This window comes from Rhinopithecus roxellana, chromosome 9, assembly GCF_007565055.1.
Source record: "Rhinopithecus roxellana isolate Shanxi Qingling chromosome 9, ASM756505v1, whole genome shotgun sequence".
Taxonomy (NCBI): Eukaryota; Metazoa; Chordata; class Mammalia; order Primates; family Cercopithecidae; genus Rhinopithecus; species Rhinopithecus roxellana.
The window spans coordinates 52,559,426-52,575,868 of NC_044557.1; positions in this window are offsets into that span (position 1 = coordinate 52,559,426).

Below are 16,443 nucleotides of genomic sequence, written 5' to 3' on the forward strand. Positions count from 1 at the left end.
TACTGGAGGGCATGCCCAAGATGGCCTGAATAGGAACAGCTCCAGCCTCCAGCTCCCAGTGTGAGTGACACAGAAGATGGGTGATTTCTGCATTTTCAACTGAGGTACCAGGTTCATCTCACTGTGGCGTGTCGGAAAATTGGCCCTGGTCCGCGGGTGCAGACCGAACAGTGAGAGCTGATGCAGGTTGAGGCATCCCCTCACCTGGGAAGCGCAAGGGGGAAGGTAATTCCTTTTCCAAGCCAAAGGAATTTGAGAAACACAACACCTGGAAATTCGGGTAACTCCAACCCTACTACTGTGCTTTACCAAGGGTCTTAGCAAACAGCACACCAGGAGATTATATGCCACACCTGGCCCAGAGGGTCCCATGCCCACGGAGCCTCCCTCATTGCTAGCACAGCAGTCGGAGATCTAACTGCAAGGCGGCAGCGAGGCTGGGGGAGGAGCGCCCACCATTGCTGAGGCTTAAGTAGGTAAACAAAGCCTCTGGGAAGCTTGAATTGGGTGGAGCCCACCCCAGCTCAAGGAGGCCGGCCTGCCTCTGTAGACTCCACCTCTGGGGACAGGGCATAGCTAAACAAAAAGCAGCAGAAACCTTAGCAGAGGTAAATGCCCCTGTCTGATGGCTTTGAAGAGAGCAGTGGATCTCCCAGCATGGAGGTTGAGATCTGAGAACGGACAGACTGCCTGCTCAAGTGGGTCCCTGACCCCTGAGTAGCCTAACTGGGAGACATTCCCCACTAGGTGCAGACCGACACCTCACACCTCACACAGTGGGGTACACCCCTGAGATGAAGCTTCCAGAACAAGAATCAGACAGCAACGCTTGCTGTTCAGCAATATTCTATTTTCTGCAGCCTCCGCTGCTGATACCCAGGCAAACAGAGTCTGGAGTTGACCTCAAGCAAACTCCAACAGACCTAGAGCTGAGGGTCCTGACTGTTAGAAGGAAAACTAACAAAGAGAAAGGACACCCACACCAAAACCCCATCAGTACATCACCATCATCAAAGACCAAAGGCAGATAAAACCGCAAAGATGGGGAAAAAGCAGTGCAGAAAAGCTGGAAATTCAAAAAATTAGAGCGCACCTCGCCCTCCAAAGGAATGCAGTTCATCACCAGTAATGGAACAAGGCTGGATGGAGAATGACTTTGATGAGACGAGAGAAGAAGGCTTCTGTCAATCAAACTTCTCAGAGCTAAAGGAGGAACTATGTAACCAGCACAAAGAAACTAAAAACCTTGAAAAAAGAATGGATGAATGGATAACTAGAATAATCAATGCAGAGAAGACTTAAAGGAACTGATAGAGATGAAAACCATGACACGAGAACTACATGACAAATGCACAAGCTTCAGTAACTGAATCTATCAACTGGAAGAAAGAGTACCAGCGATTGAAGATCAAATGAATGAAATGAAGCAAGAAGAGAAGTGTAGAGAAAAAAGAGTAAAAAGAAATGAACAAAGCCTCCAAGAAATATGGGATTATGTGAAAAGACCAAATCTACATCTGATTGGTGTGCCTGAAAGTGACAGGGAAAATGGAACCTAGTTGAAAAGCATTCTGCAGGATATTATCCAGGAGAACTTCCCCAACCTAGTAAGGCAGGCCAACATTCAAATTCAGGAAATACAGATAATGCCACAAAGATACTCCTCAAGAAGAGCAATTCCAAGACACATAATTGCCAGATTCACCAAAGTTGAAATGAAGGAAAAAATGTTAAGGGCAGCCAGAGAGAAAGGTCGGGTTACACAAAAAGGGAAGCCCATCAGACTAACAGCAGATCGCTCAGCAGAAACTCTACAAGCCAGAAGAGAGTGGGGGTCAATATTCAACATTCTTAAAGAAAAGAATTTTCAACCCAGAATTTCATGTCAAGCCAAACTAAGCTTCATAAGTGAAGGAGAAATAAAATACTTTACAGATAAGCAAATGCTTACAGGTTTTGGCACCACCAGGCCTGCCCTACAAGAGATCCTGAAGGAAGCACTAAACATGGAAAGGAACAACAGGTACCAGCCATTGCAAGAACATGTCAAAATGTAAAGTCCATCGATGATAGGAAGAAACTGCATCAACTAGCGAGCTAAGTAACCAGCTAATTTCATAATGACAGGATCAAGTTCACACATAACAATATTAACCTTAAATGTAAATGGACTAAATGCTCCAATTGAAAGACACAGGCAGGCAAATTGGATAAAGAATGAAGACCCATCAGTTTGCTGTATTCAGGAAACCATCTCACATGCAGAGACACATATAGGCTCAAAATAAAGGGATGGAGGAAGATCTACCAAGCAAATGGAAAACAAAAAAAGGCAGAGGTTGCAATCCCAGTCTCTGATAAAACAGACTTTAAACGATCAAAGGTCAAAAGACACAAAAGAGGCCATTACATAATGGTAAAGGGATCAATTCATCAGGAAGAGCTAACTATCCTAAATATATATGCACCCAGTACAGGAGCACCCAGATTCATAAAGCAAGTCCTTAGAGACTTGCAAAGAGACTTAGACTCCCATACAATAATAATGGGAGACTCTAACACCCAACTATCAACATTAGACAGAGCAATGAGACAGAAAGTTAACAAGGATATCCAGGAATTGAACCCAACTCTGCACCAAGCGGACCTAATAGACATCTACAGAACTCTCCACCCCAAATCAACACAATATACATTCTTCTCAGCACCACATCGCACTTATTCCAAAATTCACCACATAGTTGGAAGTAAAGCACTCCTCAGCAAATGTAAAAAGAACAGAAATTATAACAAGCTGTCTCTCAGACCACAGTGCGATCAAACTAGAACTTAGCACTAAAAAACTTAATCAAAACCATTCAACTACATGGAAACTGAACAACTGGCTCCTGAATGACTACTGGATACATAACGAAATGAAGGCAGATATACAGATGTTCTTTGAAACCAATGAGAACAAAGATAAAACATACCAGAATCTCTGGGACACATTTAAAGCAGTGTGTAGAGGGAAATTTATAGCACTAAATGCCCACAAGAGAAAGCAGGAAAGATCTAAAATTGACACTCTAACATCACAATTAAAAGAGCTAGAGAAGCAAGAGCAAACACATTCAAAAGCTAGCAGAAGGCAAGAAATAACTAAGATCAGAGCAGAACTGAAGGAGATAGGGACACAAAAAACCCTCCAAAAAAAATCAATTAATCCCAGAGCTGGTTTTTTGAAAAGATCAACAAAATTGATAGAACACTAGCAAGACTTATAAAGAAGAAAAGAGAGAAGAATCAAATAGATGCAACAAAATATGAGAAAGGAGATATCACCACGGACCCCACAGAAATAAAAACTACCATCAGAGAATACTATAAACACCTCTACGCAAATAAACGAGAAAACCTAGAAGAAATGGATAATTTCCTGGACACTTACACTCTCCAAAGACTAAAGCAGGAAGAAGTTGAATCCCTGAATAGACCAATAGCAGGCTCTGAAATTGAGGCAATAATTAATAGCCTACCAACCAAAAAAAGTCCAGGACCAGACAGATTCACAGCCGAATTCTACCAGAGGTACAAGGAGGAGTTGATACTATTCCTTCTGAAACTATTCCAATCAATAGCAAAAGAGGGAATTCCCCCCTAACTCATTTTATGAGGCCAACCTCATCCTGATACCAAAGCCTGACAGAGATTCAACAAAAAAAGAGAATTTTAGACCAATATCCCTGATGAACATCAATGCAAAGATCCTCAATAAAATACTGACAAACTGAATCCAGCAGCACATCAAAAAGCTTATCCACCATGATCAAGTGGGCTTCATCCCTGGGATGCAAGCCTGGTTCAACATACACAAATCAATAAATGTAATCCAGCATATAAACAGAACCAAAGACAAGAACCACGTGATTATCTCAATAGATGCAGAAAAGGCCCTTGACAAAATTCAACAGCGCTTCATGCTAAAAACTCTCAAAAAATTTGGTATTAATGGAATGTATCTCAAAATAATAAGGGACTATTTATGACAAACCCATAGCCAATATCATACTGAATGGGCAAAAACTGGAAGCATTCCCTTTGAAAACTGGCACAAGACAGGGATGCCCACTCTCACCACTCCTATTCAACATAGTGTTGGAAGTTCTGGCTAGGGCAATCAGGCAAGAGAAAGAAATCAAGAGTATTCAGTTAGGAAAAGAAGAATTCAAATTGTCCCTGTTTGCAGATGACATGATCGTATGTTTAGAAAACCCCATTGTCTCAGCCCAAAATCTCCTTAAGCTGATGAGCAACTTCAGCAAAGTCTCAGGATACAAAATCAATGTGCAAAAATCACAAGCATTCTTATACAACAGTAAGAGACAAACAGAGAGCCAAATCATGAATGAACTCCCATTCACAATAGCTTCAAAGAGAATAAAATACCTGGGAATCCAACTTACAAGGGATGTAAAGGACCTCTTCAAGGAGAACTACAAACCACTGTTCAGTGAAATAAAAGAGGACACAAACAAATGGAAGAGCATACCATGCTCATGCATGTGAAGAATCAATATTGTGAAAATGGCCATAGTGCCCAAGGTAATTTGTAGATTCAATGGCATCCCCGTTAAGCTACCAGTGACTTTCTTCACAGAATTGGAAAAAACTACTTTAAAGTTCATATGGAACCAAAAAAGACCCCGCATTGCCAAGACAATCCTAAGCCAAAAGACCAAAGCTGGAGGCATCATGCTACCTGACTTCAAACCATACTACAAGGCTATAGTAACCAAAAGAGCATGGTACTGGTACCAAAACAGAGATAGAGACCAATGGAACAGAACACAACCCTCAGAAATAATACCACACATCTACAGCCATCTGATCTTTGACAAACCTGACAAAAACAAGAAATTATGTAAGGATTCCCTATTTAATAAATGGTGCTGGGAAAATTGGCTAGCCATAAGTAGAAAGCTGAAACTGGATCCTTTCCTTACTCCTTATATGAAAATTAATTCAAGATGGATTAGAAACTTAAATGTTAGACCTGAAACCATAAAAACCCTGGAAGAAAACCTAGGTAATACCATTCAGGACATAGACATGGGCAAGGACTTCATGTCTAAAACACCAAAAGCAACGTCAACAAAAGCCAAAGTTGACAAATGGGATCTAATTAAATGAAAGAGCTTTTGCACAGCAAAAGAAACTACCATCAGAGTGAACAAGCAACCTACAGAATGGCAGAAAATTTTTGCAATCTACTCACCTGACAAAGGGCTAATATCCAAACCCTACAAAGAACTCAATCAAATTTACAAGAAAAAAACAAACAAACAACCCCATCAAAAAGTGGGCAAAGCATATGAACAGACACTTCTCAAAAGAAGACATTCATACAGCCAACAGACACAAGAAAAAATGCTTATCATCACTCGCCATCAGAGAAATGCAAATCAAAACCACAATGAGATACCATCTCACACCAGTTAGAATGGCAATCATTAAAAATTCACGAAACAACCGCCAGGCGCGGTGGCTCAAGCCTGTAATCCCAGCACTTTGGGAGGCCGAGACGGGCGGATCACGAGGTCAGGAGATCGAGACCATCCTGGCTAATACGGTGAAACCCCGTCTCTACTAAAAAATACAAAAAAAACTAGCCGGGCGACGAGGCAGGCGCCTGTATTCCCAGCTACTCAGGAGGCTGAGACAGGAGAATGGCGTAAACCCGGGAGGCGGAGCTTGCAGTGAGCTGAGCTCTGGCCACTGCACTCCAGCCTGGGCAGCAGAGCAAGACTCCATCTCAAAAAAAAAAAAAAAAAAAAATTCAGGAAACAACCAGTGCTACAGAGGATGTGGAGAAATAGGAACACTTTTACACTGTTGGTGGGACTGTAAACTAGTTCAGCCATTGTGGAACACAGTGTGGTGATTCCTCAAGGATCTAGAACTAGAAATACCATTTGACCCAGCCATCTCATTACTGGGGATATACCCAAAGGATTATAAGTCATGCTGCTATAAAGACACATGCACATGTATGTTTATTGAGGCACCATTCACAATAGCAAAGACTTGGAGTCAACCCAAATGCCCATCAGTGACAGACTGGATTAAGAAAATGTGGCACATATACACCACGGAATACTATACAGCCATAAAAAAGGATGAGTTCGTGTCCTTTGTAGGGACATGGATGCAGCTGGAAACCATCATTCTCAGCAAGAACAGAAAACCAAATACCGCATGTTCTCACTCATAGGTGGGAACTGAACAATGAGATCACCTGGACAAGGGAAGGGGAACATCACACACTGGGTCCTATTGTGGGGAGGGATTTGGCGGAGGGATAGCATTAGGAGATATACCTAATGTGAATGACGAGTTAATGGGTGCATCACACCAATATGGCACATGTATACATATGTAACAAACCTGCATGTTGTGCACACGTACCCTAGAACTTAAAGTATAATTAAAAAACTATAAAAAAAAGCAGCAAACCACAATATATAAAAAGAATAAAAGTCACGACCAAATGAGGTTTTAATAAATAAACAAATTTATAAAAAGAAAAAACTAAAATAAGCATACTTTTCCTTATTTGTTTCATTAAATGGCAGTGACAACACTTAATAAAAAAATATGGGAAGACTTTGAAGTGCATAGCAAAAACAACAGGTGACACAGGGATTTCAACATCCAAGAAACAAAACGGTTTTGAATTCCCCCATTTGTTCCCCTTTTCTTTTCTTTCTTTTCTTTTCCTTTCTTTTCTTCTCTCTCTCTCTCTTTCTTATAAGTGGGAAGCGTAAAATGACATAAAGGGAAGTAAGCTTTCTGAACTTCACTTGAAGTGGTAAAATTTTTGGTACTAATATATTGTGGCAAGTCACATTTATTTAATGTATAATAATACCTAGACAACCACTGTAAAACCCTATACAAAGAGAAATACTCACAACACTAAATACAAATGGAATCCTAAAAAGTATTCAAGTAACCCACAAAGGATAACAAAAAGATACTTGAATAGTGAAAAATATAAATAATAAGCTGTAAAGAAAAAAAAATGAAAGATTTAAGCCCTGACATACTGATAATCATACCAGTAAGTGGTCTCAATATACCAGTTAAAAGACAGAGATTGACAGAGAGGATGCAAAACATGAAGTAACTGTATGCTATTTATAAGAAACTCACTTCAAATTAAACGATACAGGTAGGTTGAAAGTAAAATTATATAAAAATATGTATCATGAAAACATGAATTAAAATAATAGAAATGACTATATTTATATCAGACAAAATAGGTCCCAGAAATAAAGAGAGAGCAATATTATATAATGATAAAAGGGTCAATGCACCAAGATGATGTAGTAATTCTAAGTGTGTATCCATTAAATCGAATATCAAAATATATAAAGCAAAAACTCATAAAACTGAAATAGAAGTATGCAAATCACCAGTGATAGTTAGAAACAGGAATATCCCTCTCTCAGCAAATGATAAGACACACAAAGAGAAAATCAGCAAGGATATAGAACACATTAATAATATCAAACAACAGTATCTAATTGACATTTACAGAATACTCTGCTCAACAGTAGAACACATATGCTTTTCAAGTTACCATGAAAGGTATATCAACATAAAACATATCAGATGTCATAGCATAAGCCTCAAAAATTTTAAAACAATTTTAATCTTATATGTGTGTTCTCTGACAACAACGGAATGAAATTAGAAATCAATATATTTTCAAAATGGCTTGAAATAAACAATACACTTCTAAATGATCCAAAGGAAGTCTCAAGGGAAATAAGAAAATACATATAATTGAATAAAATGAAAATACAACTTACCATAATATGTGAGATACAGCTAAGATAGTGATGACAGGAAAACATATCGCACTAAATACTTACATTAAAGAAGAGAAAAATATTGAAAATCAATAATATGCTATTATCTCTAGAAAGTAGAAAAAGAGAAGCAAAATAAAATAAAGCAAGTATAAAGGTGATGATGAAGAGAAGAGCAAAAGTTAATGATATTCAAAACAGAAAAACAATAGGGAAAATAAGTGAAATAAAGAGATGATTATTTGAATAAAAAAATCTATAAAATTAACAAACCAGTGTCAAGACTGGCAAAAATAAAAGGAGAGAGAGAACACACAAATTACTAATATTAGCGATGAAAAAGGGGCTATCAGTACAGACCCTACAAATATCATAAGTAAAGTAAATAAATATTACAAACAACTCTATACACCTAATTTCATAAATTAGAAAACATGGGCAAATTCCTTAAAATACAAAAGCTACTGTAACTCATCCAATATGCAAGAGAATTTGACTAGCCCTACAATAATTAAAGACATTTCATTTATAATTATTACAATTAAAAACAGAAAAGCAACAGAGAACAATCAATGAAACAAGGCCTGTTTTTCAGAAGAAAGTAATAAAATTGATGAGCTTGTGGTAAGTGATGAAAATGTAGCAAGAAAACAAACAATATCAGGAAGAAGACAGGAAATGTCACTGTATATGACTTAATATATAACTACAGTAATGCAGACAATGCAGTATTAGTGGATACACAGACATATAGATCAGTAGAACAGAATAGAAAATCCAGAAATAAACCCATTCAATATATTCAACTATTTTGATCAAAGTACAAATACAATTCAATGGAGGAAAAATGGCCTTTCTACAAATTGTCCTAGAACAACTGGTCAATCATAGGCAAAAAATAAAACTTTACCTAACTCCACACTTTATAAAAAATTAACTCGAATGGATCACACTTAAGTTTATAATGTAAACTTATACAACTATTAGACAAAAACAGAAAAAACAAAATCATTGGGACCTGAGGCTAGGCAAAGAGGTCTTAGATTTTCAAAAGTAGATTGAACATCATCAAATTAAAGGGATCACTACGCAAAAGACCCTTTTAAAATGATACTGTGATCTGAATGTTGTTGTTCCCTCCCAGATTCACATGTTGACATTTAATTCCTAGTGTGACAGTATTAAGAGGTGATGACTTTAGGAGTTGATTAGGTCATGAGGGCTTTGCCATCATTAATGGGATTAGTACCTTTCTAAAAGAGGCCTGAGAGAGCTGGCTTGCCCCTTCCACCATGTGAGAACCCAGCAAGAAGACATCACTGATGAAGCAGAGAGTGAGACCTCACCAGACATCAAATCTCCTGACACCCTGATCTTAGACTTCCCAGACTAAAGAGCTGTACAAAATAAATTTCTGTTGTTTATAGATTATTCAAACTAAGGTATTTTGTAATAGTAGTTTCAACAAAGACAGATGACAGAAAAGACAAGCTAAGGAGTGGAAGAAAATATTTGAGACCACATATCTGACAAAGGACTTTTATCTAGAATATATAAAATAGTCACAGAATTCATCAGTAAAATAATAAGCAATCTAAATTATTTAAATATATGACAAGTTGTCATATTTAAGAGAATTTACAGATGATAATAAGCCCATGGAAAGGTGATCAACATCATTACCTGTTAAGAAAACATAAATTAAAACAGCAATGAGATATCACTACACATTTCCCTGAATAGATAAATTAAAAAACTTGTGACAATACCAAATGCTGAAGAGGATGCAGACAAACTGGGTCACTTACACATTGTGGGTAAGAATGTAAAATGATACAACTACCCTGGAAGAGTATAGCAATTTCTTACAAAATAATCAGTGCACCTACCATGATACCCAACAATTGCACCATTGGCAATTTATTTCAGAGAAATAAAAAACTATGTTAATACAAAAATTTGTATAAAAATTTCCCCAGTAAATTTATTCATAATAGGAAAAATTGAAAATAATCTACAAGTTCATAGACATTTACACGGATAAGCAAATTGTGATACATCTGTACCATGGAAAGCTATTCAGCAATAAAAATCAACAAATTATTTATGTATACAAAAACTTGAATGGATTTCAGGGAGTTATGCGGAATGAAAAAAGCCAGCCTCAAACGTCACATGCTACATGTTTCTGTTTATATAACATTCTTGAAATGACAAAATCATAGATGTAATAAACAGATGAGTGGTTTTCAAGGATTAGGGATGGTGAGGATGGAAAGGGGGACTATATGGTGTAGCATGAGTGAAGTCTTCATAGCAATGGGATAGTTCTACATCTGAGCTGTGGTACTGGTTACACAGCTATACACATGTGACAAAATGGCATATAACTTTTCACAAATATTGCACCTATGTCAATATCCTGATTCTGATATTGTTTGATTATTATGTATAATATCAACCTAGTGTACCTTCCCCCTCCTTCCCTCCATCACTGCAATATCTAGGTACCTACTGAAATCTAGGCATCTTCTTTGCTTGTCAGGTTAGATACCATTTGGGCAGATTATTCTTGGTTGTTAGGTACCCAACCAAAGGTCTCAGGGTGAAAGAGCCGTCGTTTTAGGCTCCAATGTGACATAATCTCTGGTCCCTAATGGTTCTTTACAAGGGAAGAGAAGTAAAGCTAGAGGAGGGCCAGAGTAGACCCTCTAAAGCAAGGGACCCAGGGCAGAGGTCCCTATTTTCTTGGTCTAAGGGTGGGACTATTGGCAGGTTTTTAGTAATTTATATGATATGAAGATAAGGTAAAGGGAGTAGCCAGATGTTGAATTTGTCCAACTGAGCAGATAGTGTGCAATTCCTTGAAAAAGGAGGAGATTACGGCTGGTTGGAAGATGACTTCAATTTGGGCTATGCTGACTTTGAAGCTTTTGGAACATCTCTGAGGGCATAGTAGATAAAATTTATTCAGCCCCTTGGTGCCAAACACTATTCTGAGCATTGTTACATGCATTAGCTAATTTGATCCTTACAACCATGGGTGTGAATATATCAGCTCCATTTTATGTAGGCAGGGACGAAGGCATGGAATATTTAAGTAATTTGTTTATACTCCCACAGCTTCTAAGTGGCAGAATTATGTTTTGAACTCAAGCATTTTGCTTCTGGAATCTACAACATTAACCCCAAATTTGTATGCAAACAGAACTAATTATGAGGTTGTAGAGGTCCTGTTCACAGAGACAATTCACATTTGAGATTATGGTGGGAGGAGTCTTAAAAAGAGGCAGTTTCTGGCTAGAGAAGATATGCATAAAATCAAGAGATTTACCTTAATTAAAGGCTACAAATATGCTACAAGTAGAAGGGAATGGACAAAAATATTGAATGTTCCAAAGATTAAACAAATAATATTGGGCATACATATATTTATTCTGTTAATCTTGTAGTAACTCCATGCTATAGGTAGTGTGTGTTTTCCCATTTTACATTGAGCAATCTTAATTAAAGAGAAGTTAATAAAATCAGTTGAGTTTGCATAGATCATCAGATTTGGAATCAGGATTCAAATGCAAGCAATCTGATTCCTAAACCTGCATACATATCTACTATACTCTACTACCTTTGTCGTGTATACATCACAATTAGCAATGTGAAAGTCTTTAGTAACTAGTGAGAAGAGGTGAAGAAGTAGGGAGAATAGCCATGGTCAAATGTTGATTTAATATATATGCAAAGGAAGTAATGGAAAGAAGTTATTGACCTGAGGCAGATTTCTTCTTTAATATTTTGTTTTTGTTTTTGTTTTTTTTCTTTTTGAGATGGAGTCTCACTGTGTTGCCCAGGCTGGAGTGCAATAGCACAATCTCAGCTCGCTGCAAACTCCACCTCCCTGGTTCAAGTGATTCTCCCGCCTCAACCTCCTGAGTAGCTGGGATTACAGGCGCCCGCCACCACTCCCGGCTAATTTTTGTATTTTTAGTAGAGGTGTGTTTTCACCATGTTGGTCAGGCTGCTCTCGAACTCCTGATCTCATGATCCGCCCACCTCAGCCTCCCAAAGTCCTGGGATTACAGGTGTGAGCCACCACACCTGGCCTGTTTTGATTCTTAAAAATGAAAAAAATAAAAATAAGAGATAAACTGCTTGAAAGAAGAAACCAATAAAGAAGGCATGAGGCAAAAGTAGTCGTAGTCTTTTAAGTGCCCTTGTAGAGTTTTTACTGAAAGCATCATCCTTCATTAGTGAAAAGAAATATTTTCACTTGTCACTGTAGAAAACAAAAGAAAGAAAGGTATGGACAGAGGGAAAATATTCAGAAAGCTGAATAGCGCCAGAAAAATAAGAAAGCAGTCAGCTCTTGCTGGCAAAGAAGGAGAAGATATTCTGGGCTTAAGAGGAGTCAAGCGGGTTTTAACTAGCTGCTGCATCTAGCAGAATAGAGTGGTGACTACAGAGACATGAAGGCCAATGGAGAAGCATGAGGAGCCAAGCTGTAGTTTGAGTATGAAATTATACTTAAGTTGTTATACTCAATTATAGTATTGTTATACTCAATTATAGTTACGTGATATATATAAATGAGGAGCACTTTGCTAAAATACAGAAAACTTCCCTTTTTTTTCACATGTCTACATTAATTAGTGACTTCTTTTTGCAAGGCTGAAAGGAAAAAAATTCAGGACAAATGAAAGTACATTGGTGAGAGGGGTTTATTCAAGAAATCAACTTTTATTTTCTACTGAAGATAGCATTACATAATAATTTGAATTACCAATACTGCTCTTTTAGTCTTCCACTGATGGGGAAACTATTCATAAATTATTCTGAATACATGATCAGAAACTGGAAATGCTGTATCACTTTGCCACACTTTCTTATTTTAGCATGGTTAGAAAAAAAATTTTTAAGTTAATCTGTAGTCAAGCTAGAAGGACTTGCTCTTGTCTTTGTTTTCTTTGGCCCAAACAACAAAACGGTATAGTTATATGACACTCCCACTTCTGTCAACTACCAACTCCCAGAGCGGTAGCTCACGCCTGTAATCCCAACACATTGAGAGGCCGAGGTGGGTGGATCACAAGGTCAGGAGTTCAAGACCAGCCTGGCCACCTTGGTGAAACTCTGTCTTTACTAAAAATACAAAAATTAGCCAGGTGTGGTGGCATGCCTGAAGTCCCAGCTACTCAGGAGGCTGAGGCAGGAGAATTGTTTGAACACAGGAGGCACAAGTTGTAGTGAGCCAAGACTGCACTACGGCATTCCAGCCTGGGCAAAAGAGCGAGAATCTGCCTCATAAAAAACAAAAAACAAAAATCAAAATCAAACCAAAACAAACAAACAAAAAAACAAGACTTAAGAGAAATCATATTGTTCCTCATTTTTGTTCTACTATCATTTGGGTCAAATTAAAAATTAATACAAATTCAGTTTTTCAGCATTGTATAGATATATTTGACAAATGAAAAGTGTAGAGCACACAGCTGAAGACCAACAGGGGAAGCAGCGGGGGCCGGTGCAGACGCGAACGACTCTGTCTGACAGCTTTGGGGAGAGCCGTGGATCTCCCAACGTGGAGGTTGAGATCTGAGAACGGACAGACTGCCTGCTCAGGTGGGTCCCTGACCCCTGAGTAGCCTAGCTGGGAGACATCCCCCACTAGGGGCAGTCTGACACCCCACACCTCACAGGGTAGAGTACACCCCTGAGAGGAAACTTCCAAAGGAAGAATCAGACAGGTACACTTGCTGTTCAGCAATATTCTATCTTTGGCAACCTCTGCTGCTGATACCCAGGCAAACAGGGTCTGAAGTGGACCTCAAGCAATCTCCAACAGACCAACAGACAGTCCTTCTGACTGTCAGAAGGAAAACTATCAAACAGGAAGGACACCTATACCAATACCCCATCAGTACGTCACCATCATCAAAGACCAGAGACAGATAAAACCACAAAGATGGGGAAGAAGCAGAGCAGAAAAGCTGGAAATTCAAAAACTAAGAGCACATCTCCCCCTGCAAAGGAGCACAGCCCATCGTCAGCAATGGATCAAAGCTGGCCAGAGAATGACTTCGACGAGATGAGAGAAGAAGGCTTCAGTCCATCAAACTTCTCAGAGCTAAAGGAGGAATTACGTACCCAGTGCAAAGAAACTAAAATTCTTGAAAAAAGAGTGGAAGAATTGACAGCTAGACTAATTAATGCAGAGAAGATCATAAACGAAATGACAGAGATGAAAACCATGACACGAGAAATACGTGACAAATGCACAAGCTTCAGTAACCGACTCGATCAACTGGAAGAAAGAGTATCAGCGATTGAAGATCAAATGAATGAAATGAAGCGAGAAGAGAAACCAAAAGAACAAAGAAGAAAAAGAAATGAACAAAGCCTGCAAGAAGTATGGGATTACGTAAAAAGACCAAATCTACGTCTGATTGGGGTGCCTGAAAGTGAGGGGGAAAATGGAATCAAGCTGGAAAACACTCTTCAGGATATCATCCAGGAGAACTTCCCCAACCTAGTAGGGCAGGCCAACATTCAAATTCAGGAAATACAGAGAACGCCACAAAGATACTCCTCGAGAAGAGCAACTCCAAGACACATAATTGCCAGATTCACCAAAGTTGAAATGAAGGAAAAAATCTTAAGGGCAGCCAGAGAGAAAGGTCGGGTTACCCACAAAGGGAAGCCCATCAGACTAACAGCAGATCTCTCGGCAGAAACTCTACAAGCCAGAAGAGAGTGGGGGTCAATATTCAACGTTCTTAAAGAAAAGAATTTTAAACCCAGAATTTCATATCCAGCCAAACTAAGTTTCATCAATGAAGGAGAAATAAAATCCTTTACAGATAAGCAAATGCTTAGAGATTTTGTCACCACCAGGCCTACCTTACAAGAGACCTGAAGGAAGCCCTAAACATGGAAAGAACAACCGGTACCAGCCATTGCAAAAACATGCCAAAATGTAAAGACCATCGAGGCTAGGAAGAAACTGCATCAACTAACGAGCAAAATAACCAGTTAATATCATAATGGCAGGATCAAGTTCACACATAACAATATTAACCTTAAATGTTAATGGACTAAATGCTCCAATTAAAAGACACAGACTGGCAAACTGGATAAAGAGTCAAGACCCACCAGTCTGCTGTATTCAGGAGACCCATCTCACATGCAGAGACATACATAGGCTCAAAATAAAGGGATGGAGGAAGATCTACCAAGCAAATGGAGAACAAAAAAAAGCAGGGGTTGCAAACCTAGTCTCTGATAAAACAGATTTTAAACCATCAAAGATCAAAAGAGACAAAGAAGGCCATTACATAATGGTAAAGGGATCAATTCAACAGGAAGAGCTAACTCTCCTAAATATATATGCACCCAATACAGGAGCACCCAGATTCATAAAGCAAGTCCTTAGAGACTTAAAAAGAGACTTTGACTCCCATACAATAATAATGGGAGACTTCAACACTCCACTGTCAACATTAGACAGATCAACGAGACAGAAAGTTAACAAGGATATCCAGGAGTTGAACTCATCTCTGCACCAAGCGGACCTAATAGACATCTATAGAACTCTCCACCCCAAATCAAAAGAATATATATTCTTCTCAGCACCACATCACACTTATTCCAAAATTGACCACATAATTGGAAGTAAAGCACTCCTCAGCAAATGTACAAGAACAGAAATTATAACAAACTGTCTCTCAGACCACAGTGCAATCAAACTAGAACTCAGGACCAAGAAACTCAATCAAAACCGCTCAACTACATGGAAACTGAACAACCTGCTCCTGAATGACTACTGGGTACATAACGAAATGAAAGCGGAAATAAAGATGTTCTTTGAAACCAATGAGAACAAAGATACAACATACCAGAATCTCTGGGACACATTTAAAGCAGTGTGTAGAGGGAAATTTATAGCACTAAATGCCCACAAGAGAAAGCAGGAAAGATCTAAAATTGACACTCTAACATCACAATTAAAAGAACGAGAGAAGCAAGAGCAAACACATTCAAAAGCTAGCAGAAGGCAAGAAATAACTAAGATCAGAGCAGAGCTGAAGGAGATAGAGACACAAAAAACCCTCCAAAAAATCAATGAATCCAGGAGTTGGTTTTTTGAAAAGATCAACAAAATTGACAGACCGCTAGCAAGGCGAATAAAGAAGAAAAGAGAGAGGAATCAAATAGATGCAATAAAAAATGATAAAGGGGATATCACCACTGACCCCACAGAAATACAAACAACCATCAGAGAATACTATAAACACCTTACGCAAATCAACTAGAAAATCTAGAAGAAATGGATAATTTCCTGGACACTTACACTCTCCCAAGGCTAAACCAGGAAGAAGTTGAATCCCTGAATAAACCAATAGGAGGCTCTGAAATTGAGGCAACAATTAATAGCCTACCCACCAAAAAAAGTCCAGGACCAGATGGATTCACAGCTGAATTCTACCAGAGATACAAGGAGGAGCTGGTACCATTCCTTCTGAAACTATTCCAATCAATAGAAAAAGAGGGAATCCTCCCTAACTCATTTTATGAGGCCAACATCATCCTGATA